We start from the raw sequence: 8,789 nt of genomic DNA on the forward strand, positions 1-8,789 counted from the left end.
ATGTATGAACTTTTTAGGGACACACTCAAACCACAGAAGGCCATACTCAAAGTGGGAACACAGCATAAAAAAATCTCCCAACTTAATTTGAATGAAATTTCTTCTTTATCCATATGCTTTTATATTTTTCCTCAAACCATAATGTCCCGCTTGATTTTATGCCGAAGCAAAACTTCTCTTCCCCCTGCCAATTACTTACTTGGGGGAAGACATCAGATAACTGTCATATTCCAGATTTCAAATTTCTGCCACTCTGCATGAAGCTTCTCCAGGGACCTTGTTACAGAGTTCCCACAAGTATGCAGCATTCCCACTGTAAACACACACACACACACACACACACACACACACACACACACACACACATGCACACCCAACCTATAACTCCCAAAGGTAGCTTTGGGGTAAAGACCTGGTTTTCTGCTAGTGCCAACAGAAAGACAACAGCCCTAGAACATACAGCTTCTACTTTAGACATACAATATGGCTTCTAAGAACATACAGTTCTTTACAGAGGTGATCAGAGGTGTTTATATTTGATGGTTGATGAAGATGATGACAGAAGCTGATAAAAATTCAACTTTAGTGTTTCTAGCTATTAACCCTATTACCATCCCAAGTAGTTTTTCAGCGGGTCTAGTTTATGATACGAGCTTGTACTTGAGGTAAATTTATTATAAAATGGAACACACAAATTTTAAATGTACCATTGACTGGGTTTTGACAAATGCAGACCATTCCATCTAACCCAAACCACTATGAAAATGCATCATTACCTTCACCCCGGAAACTTCCTCTTGTCCCTTCTTTCCCAGTCAAAAATCACAGCCTCATTCCCCCTTTGAGAGGCAACTACTGCCTGATATTTCCATCTTGTTGCATTTTGAAATATATTAAGAATAGGGGAAGGAGAAGGAAAAATTCTCAAAATTCTTGTTCATTAAATAAGTTGAACTGAAGATTTACTGAAAAGGGGCTCTCTGCTCAGACTTTAACTGAAGGCCAAATTCTCACAAGTGGGCTTTTTGACTCAATTCTGACTGAAATCCATTTTCCTCAAAGTTTCTGTCCTTTCATGGGCATAATCCTGATGCTACATTCAGGGGATATTGATGCTTAACACCCAGGGAATTAAAAAGTTAGCTAAATAACGAAATCAAGACTCAAAGGCTTAAAATCTAGCACTTACTTTGAGCTCACAATTTTTATGTCTATGTTTTATAACAAGAGACTACAGACAGGGGATCTAAATTTTAAGTCTATCCCCATGATGGGCTGACTATGACCTTGGATAAATCACTTTCCATACCTGAACTTCTTGCAGCTATAGAGTGAATAGGATCATATTGATTTCCACTATAATGGATAGTATAAATCTGGTAGCCAGCATTTGGGATGATGGCTTGTTTATGTTTGTTCAGCCTTCTTTAGCCTCAAGGAAAGAAACTTATCCTGGTCTGTGATATCTACTGAAATGAGAGAAAACTCTTTCTATCACAGTGTAAGATATGTTGAAAATCAAATTCAATGACAAAATTAGCCTTAAACTTATGGGTTGCTTCATAGGGGATGACAGAATGTCCAGAATGTTCCAGAATCCCATTTATTATCAAATAAGTCTTGTTATTTATATTTCTTGTCAGATTATTTTTCAGCTGTCATTATTCATAAATATGCAAAAAGCAATGCTGCCTTCCCATCTCTGCAGAAGTTCCTTCTGTGTTGTTTTGTTCATTAGAATGTTCAGGAAGGATTCAGTTTTATTTGCTTCATACAATAAAATAGCTACAAATGGTAATGACTCCCAAACAGTACTTTGTTCCCAAAGAATCACACATCAGAACATTGAGGGGGCTGACTTATGTGGTGGGAACTCAGCTGCTCCATTTGTTCTGACAGGAACCAGCTCTCCCTGTGAGCAAGTCATTCTTCTTGGCAGCCGAATCTCCTTTCTTTCTCTTGAAATTGTTATACCCTGGGTGGCCTTTGCTTCCCTTCCTTCTCTATTCAACTCTTGTCTTGCCCACAAGGATTCAAGTGGAACCTCAAATAGGAATATCCAAAAGAAGCAATCAAAAAGTCAAATAAGCAAATTCGAAGGTCAAGCCCTTTTTCTTCTCTCGGGCTGAATCTGCTTCCTGGTGCACTCTGGGTTAAAAAGGAAGTTAATTTGGAATGTGTGTTCTATGTGATTGGTGCCCCTGCAGACCTGTGGGCCAGTACTGATGAGTGTCCTGTCCTGAGATGTGGAATCAAATCCTCAAAATATGGCTGGACTTTGAGAGTATGGGAACACCAAAGAGGGACTTGGGGGGCTCAAGCTTTGAATGTGTGATCTGGAGATAGAAACCCCCATTTTCTGAGAATCAGTCTCCTGAGCTGCGACTGGGAAACCAGGATCCATGTGCTTAGAAATATTGTGTGTGTACTTACAAAGCATCTTGACGGACCTTTATTTTATTTATTTATTTTTTGTGGTGCTTAGAACCCAGTGCCTTGCACGTGCTAAGTAAGTGCTCTTCTACTGAGCCAAAACCCCAGCCCTACAAAGCATCTCTTTTCAGACTTGAATGCACACAATTTACATCAAGAAGTCTTGTAAAAATGGAGATTTTTTACTATAGGACTGAGGTGGGCCTGAGAATCTGCATTTCTCAAAGCTCCCAATGTGCTCATACGTTGAAGAGCACATTCTTTGGTCAAGTGTGGGTGAAGTGCTTGGAATGGTCACAAAACCCAGTGGGGTTTGTACTATCTCCAAGTGATATAGAAAGAAGCTTGGATTCAAAGAGGTCATGAGAGTATAGCTGGTGAATTTCACTGCTGGAAACTAAGGAGAATCTGGTTCCTGAGGAAATGAGGGTAGAAAATTAAACTAGTCTTTCTGAGTGTGGTCCCCAGTCTAACAGCATCAGAGTCACCTGGGAATATGTTAGAAATGCAAATGCTCAGGCCCCATCTCAGACCTACTCAATCAGAAACTCTGGAGGTGTCACCTCTGCCGTCTGTAGTCTAGCAAGTCACCCCCTCAAGTGATTCTGGTAGTTCCACTTTGAGAACACTGAGTCAAACTAGCACTTCTCAGCAGTTAAATGTGCAAATGAATCACCTGGGGATCTGGTTCAGCTGCAGATTATGATTGTGCAGGTCCTGGGTATGTTGTGAAATCATGCCTTGTCCACAAACTCCTGGATGATGCTGGTCCAAGTTCCACATTTTGAGTATCAAGGAACTGGGTGATTTTTTTTTCTTCCAGTCATAATTCTGTGGGCTTTATTATTCATACCCAGATGGAGTTAGGAGAAAGAGGCAGAGGGCACATTCCCTGAATTTAACTGCAGAACTGGCTAAATCCAGAAAGCTTCTAGTTTCATCTAAAAGTTTTAGGATAATCAAGAATGCTGTCAAACACCGAAAGGTGTGTAATTAATTCCTTCAAAGAGAAGATTCTGGTGAGTTCAGCATTGCCCTTAGAAAATCGAGGTGGTTTTCCTACAAAGACTCCATTCCCTGGGATCACAGCCTTCCTCTGTCTTTTCTCTGGGAGTGACTCTACCAATTCATGTTCTCTATGAAATGGCATGTACAACAAATTAATTTACTCTAATGAAATGATTCCTGGTCCCCCAAAGAACAGGCAGTTTCCTGGAGTTCCATGTTCAAGTTCATTACTCACTTCAGTACAGAGGCGTAACAAACTGACAGTATGTCACTTGCAGTGATTCCTGGGTCTGCTGACAAACGTGCTTGGTTTGGCATTACCTGGATTGACTTGATCTGCTCACTGTAACATGTACCCAATATAGGCAGAATCTGTACCATATCTTCCCCAAGAAAAGGCTTGCCCTGTCACAAAACTGAGGTTACCTTGTTCTATGCATCTTACTTCATCTTTTTCCAGGGAATATTGGGTTTTCCTTCTGGATTTGCCAAGTCTCTAAATCTTTTTCCTCTGCAACCCCAAGGCCCAAACTTTACAGAACCAGATACATCAAAAAATAAAAATTTGCTTTTACTGTGACTCGATTCTTTTGGACATTAATTATTTTATTATTTATTTAGGGAGTGTACTAAGGTACATCCCCAGCTTTTTTTTTTTTTCATTTTTTACTTTGAGAAATGGTCTCATTAAGTTCCCAAGGTTACCTCAAACTCACCACCCTCCTTGTCTCAGCCTTCTAAATAGCTGGGAATGTAGGTGTGCATAATTATTATTGATGCTGAAGATCGAACCCAGAGCCTCATACATACTAGGCACGCACTCTACCACTGAGCTGCACCACTAGCCCTGTATTAATTACTTCATATCTCAACTTTCTCTTTACTCTTATGGCTGCCCACTGGCCATTAGTAATTCTGGGAGGTTCCAGGAAAGGAAATAAATCCTTCATTTTAAATTTGGGTGGATTTTCAGTATGAAAACATGACTAACCAAGTGTATCATCCTGAGGCCCTACAAAATAAGATGAAGATAAGAGGTGCTTTGGGATCAGCCACTTGGGACATTCTGCTGTCCACCTCAGGGGAGGTTCTTGGTTCATGACTCCTGCATGTTAAGTGCCATCAGTCAGGGGTCAAGTGTAATTAAACTTTATTTTGTATGTTGGTTTAGTACAATATCTTAAACATAATTGGTAGAAGCTTAATGAATATTTGATAAATCAAATAATTTACATAGATCACATTTTTTTAATATCCGAATTATTACTGATCTCAATTTAACACCAACATTAATATGACGGTTTCAACTGAAAATATATGCTAGCATTAATAATATTCCATTGTCTAAAAGTACCATAGTTTATTTACCCATTAACCCACCGAAGACTCCTTGGTTCCTTCCAATTTGAGCAATTATGAATAAAGCTGCTAAAAACAACATTGAAAACAATGAATTTGAATTGAAGGATTTGCTAACTTTTGCTCTCTAAATTTTTGTTTTGCATTTCAAATGATGAATATAGTCACCATTTTTTATGAACAACAGAGGATATTATAACCACTTTTCACAAAATTCTCATTAAGACAAAATAAAGTCACAAGTCTAAATTTCACTCTTATGGGGAACTTGAAATTTGACCTCCCAAATCTGAAAGAGCATTGGTAATACAACACTGGCTGTCAATAGGGTAACAATTGTTTTAAATAATTAAATTTAAAATCATTTGAACTATTTAGTGAGAAATTTTAAATAGTAGTGGCTTTTTCAGATTTCTAAATGGCAGGTTATACTAGTAAAATCATCATGATGAATTTTGAATATGTCTGAGATCTATTTCCATCCTTCCCATTTCACCAACACTTCCCTAATGAATCCCTCACCAAATCCCACCTGGGCCTACTTCCTTCCTCCTCAAAGTCATTCTCACTGCAACTATTAAGTTGCCTACTGCCAACATACATTTGAGTCATCTACTGTGATCTTTTGCTCTGACTCCATGCTGGTGAGGACAATTGGGTTTTCTACTATGGTGAGCTAGAGGGAGAGTGTGTGCACTTTGTGACATTCATATTTCTCATTGTCAATGAACATATATGAACATCCTACTTTGACATATCAGTATCATGTTTAAATAATATCAAGGCATCTTTAAAATACAGTTCCACCCATACTCAGCTGAATATGTCAGACTTTTGAGCCTAGGAGGGTATTGAGTAGATTCTGAACCATATTTTATGCCCCTTGCTCTGTGAATACTCCAAAATGGAGATTTGTATGCAGGAAGATCATTACTAGTGGTGCCTGTATAGAGGGTGGAGTTGTACTGCAAGGGACTTGGCAATAGAGGCCAAAGAGTCTGAACTCCCCTCCAGAGCAGAGGGAGCCCTGGAATTGGGAAGTCTCTTCAGAGTTGTCTCACATTGAACAGAGGGCCAGGCCTCTGGAATTCTACATCAGTCAGTGACTGGATGTGGGCTTCCTCCAGAGAGGAAGCGTAACCTTGAGCTAGGCAGCTCCCTTGGTAGGGAGGCCGTGAGAAGTGAGCAGTCAGCAGACAACACTCCCAATAACTGGGGAAATGAATGTTCATTCCTGAAGACGGTTCTGAGAGACATTCCAGAGAACCTCTGCAAACCTGGAGGAGGGTCTGTTGATTAATTATATTACTCATTTGTATCTTTCTGTGGTCTCTTTGTTGGAACTTTAGACTACTTCATGAGATATGACCTATAGCTCTTTATATTTTTTTTTTAAAGAGAGAGAGAGAGAGAAGAGAGAGAGAGAGAGAGAGAGAGAGAGAGAGAGAGAGAGAGAGAGAGAGAGAGAGAGAATCTTTTTTTGTAGATGGACACAACACAATGCCTTTATTTATATTTTTTATGTGGTGCTGAGAATCGAACCCGGGTCCTGCCTGTGCTAGGCGAGCACTCTACTGCTGAGCCACAATTCCAGCCCAAGCTCTTTATTTTTTAACCCATATCTAGCACAGTACATGGTATGAGAATGAGTCATACATTTTTATTGAACAAATTTTTTTAAATTACAGCCAGACACTGTGGTGCATGCCTATAATCTCAGCTACTCAGCAGGCTAAGGCAGGTGGATTGCAAGATGGAGGCCAGCCTGGGCAACTTAAAGAGACCCAAGGGTTGGGGATGTAGCTCAGTGGTAGAGCACTTGCCTAGCATGCACAAGGCATTGGCTTTGATCTTCAGTACTGCAGAAGAAGAAAAATTATTACTATTAGATGCAACTTTTTTCCCATATTTATTTTCTCTTAGCCACCAAAACCTGTTTATATTTCTGAGATATCATAAAATTTGAAACATTCAAAGCTTATATGTTATTTCAAGACATATCCCTAAAACTGCACCTTTGATTTTGATTTATTTTCATTATTTGTTTTGCATCTAAAACAGCCCTGTCCAATAGTACTCTCACCTATAATGAAAACATTGTACTATACACTGGCAAGCATGGACCTTGATCTGCTCTGATTTGGCACCATGGTTGGGTGCCCCAGTCCAAGAACATATGCCCTACTTTAATAGACTTCACAGGAACATAGAACCTGTTTAATCAGGAGCTGCAATTGACGTGACCCCTCATAGGGAAAGTCAGATGCTAGTTTTCTAGGCATAGGAGCATTTCCTTTGACTACACTACAGATCCATTCCAGAAATTCTCTCTAGGTCAGTAGTCTTGACATGAACCTATTGAGAATTTCAATGGCCCAGTTGTGACATTTCTATGGCCCCTGCTGGGTTGTGACATTTACTTAATGAGACCATTGAGTAGCTGGAGCTTACTTGTGGTATTTTAGTTAAAGCAAAATAAGATGACATTCACCTGTCCATCCTATCTTACTTTTTAGATCAAAGATATTTTAATTCACTTATTTTTTATTTTTATTTCCATTTCCAACATTCATAAATTCAACTCTAGAACTATTTATTCATTAAAAGAAAATCTTTCTTTCCTCTAAAGCCATACAGTGGCAAGATTTTCCAGTTGATTAGAATGGTCTTTCCATTAAAAATAATAATTAAAAAATGGGCTGGGGATGTAGCTCAGTGGTATATAGCACTTGCCTCACATGCATGAGGCCCTGGGTTCAATCCCTAGTGTGGCAAATAATAATAAAAAGACAAGGATGTTACAACCATAGAATTATCATCAGTATTGAAAAAGGAGGTTTGAAACTCCAAATCATTAGATTCTTTACCAATTCTTAAAATTATATTCTAGTATTGGCAATAAATATTATAATATTAATATGGGGGGGAAACCCCTAAATTCTTACCTAAAAAATGTTTGCAAAATCCACACCAGGCCAGCAATTTACTTAAAAGTGAGGTTTTTCTGTGTTATACTTCTCTTTGATATGATATTTCCCAGTTATATAATTTTTTCATAGAGAAAGAGGAATAATGTTGAGAGGTAAATGTGTCAGATAAATGGATGCAGTTCTTTCTCTTGATATGAACACTAACTGCAAAATTCTTTCCAGGAAGCATCCTCGGTCGTTCCTGAATTCAGTTATTGAGCAGATTTTTTAAAAATCAGTTTAGTGCTCTGTATTTAACTATAATCTACAGCCTTCTCTCCATTATTTTAATGCCAGCGATTCCAATAATGAGAACAGCATGTCTCATGCAAGTGCCAAACCCATCACGTAGTAGCTGCTATAAAAAGAGCAGAGGAGGAACAATCAATCCTTGAGTCAAGAAGCCCCTGACTTTGTCATATGAATTAAACAGGAGGAGCACATGAATTTCAACATTTATCTATTCCTTATTAAGCAGAAGCAGAAATGTCACACCTCATTTGAAATCCCCACACATTGTTCTCACAGCAATTTGGAATCTAAAGGCTAATTCTGATTATATTAGAGAGAGAGGGATGCAGATAAGCTCCTCAGAAGATCACCGAGTGCAATCCCCTTTATTTCTTTGAAAGAAAATCTAATTGTTTGAAATGTATTAAATCCATCAGAGGGTGAATTGCTATTTCAGTCACAGAGCTAGTTCTAAATCTCAAAGAGGGAGAATATGTATTTATGATTTCTGAACTCAAATGTTTCATGTTGGACTGCTACATGAAACCATGAAAAATGAACTTGGAAAAGATATGAAAAAATCTATACTTCATGCTTCTAGTAGATTTCAGTCCCAGATTTTAGTGTGATATACTGTGATGGTTTCCATAACAACAGCAATCCAGGTCCTTGATTATGCATATAAGAAAACTGGCAGTCAGGTGGAGCAGCCTCTGACCAGAAATAACATCCCACTCACAGTCGCCTAGTTATTTCACCTTTATATCAATTATCTAGAATTGGGCTGTG

This window comes from Urocitellus parryii, chromosome X (assembly GCF_045843805.1).
Source record: "Urocitellus parryii isolate mUroPar1 chromosome X, mUroPar1.hap1, whole genome shotgun sequence".
Taxonomy (NCBI): Eukaryota; Metazoa; Chordata; class Mammalia; order Rodentia; family Sciuridae; genus Urocitellus; species Urocitellus parryii.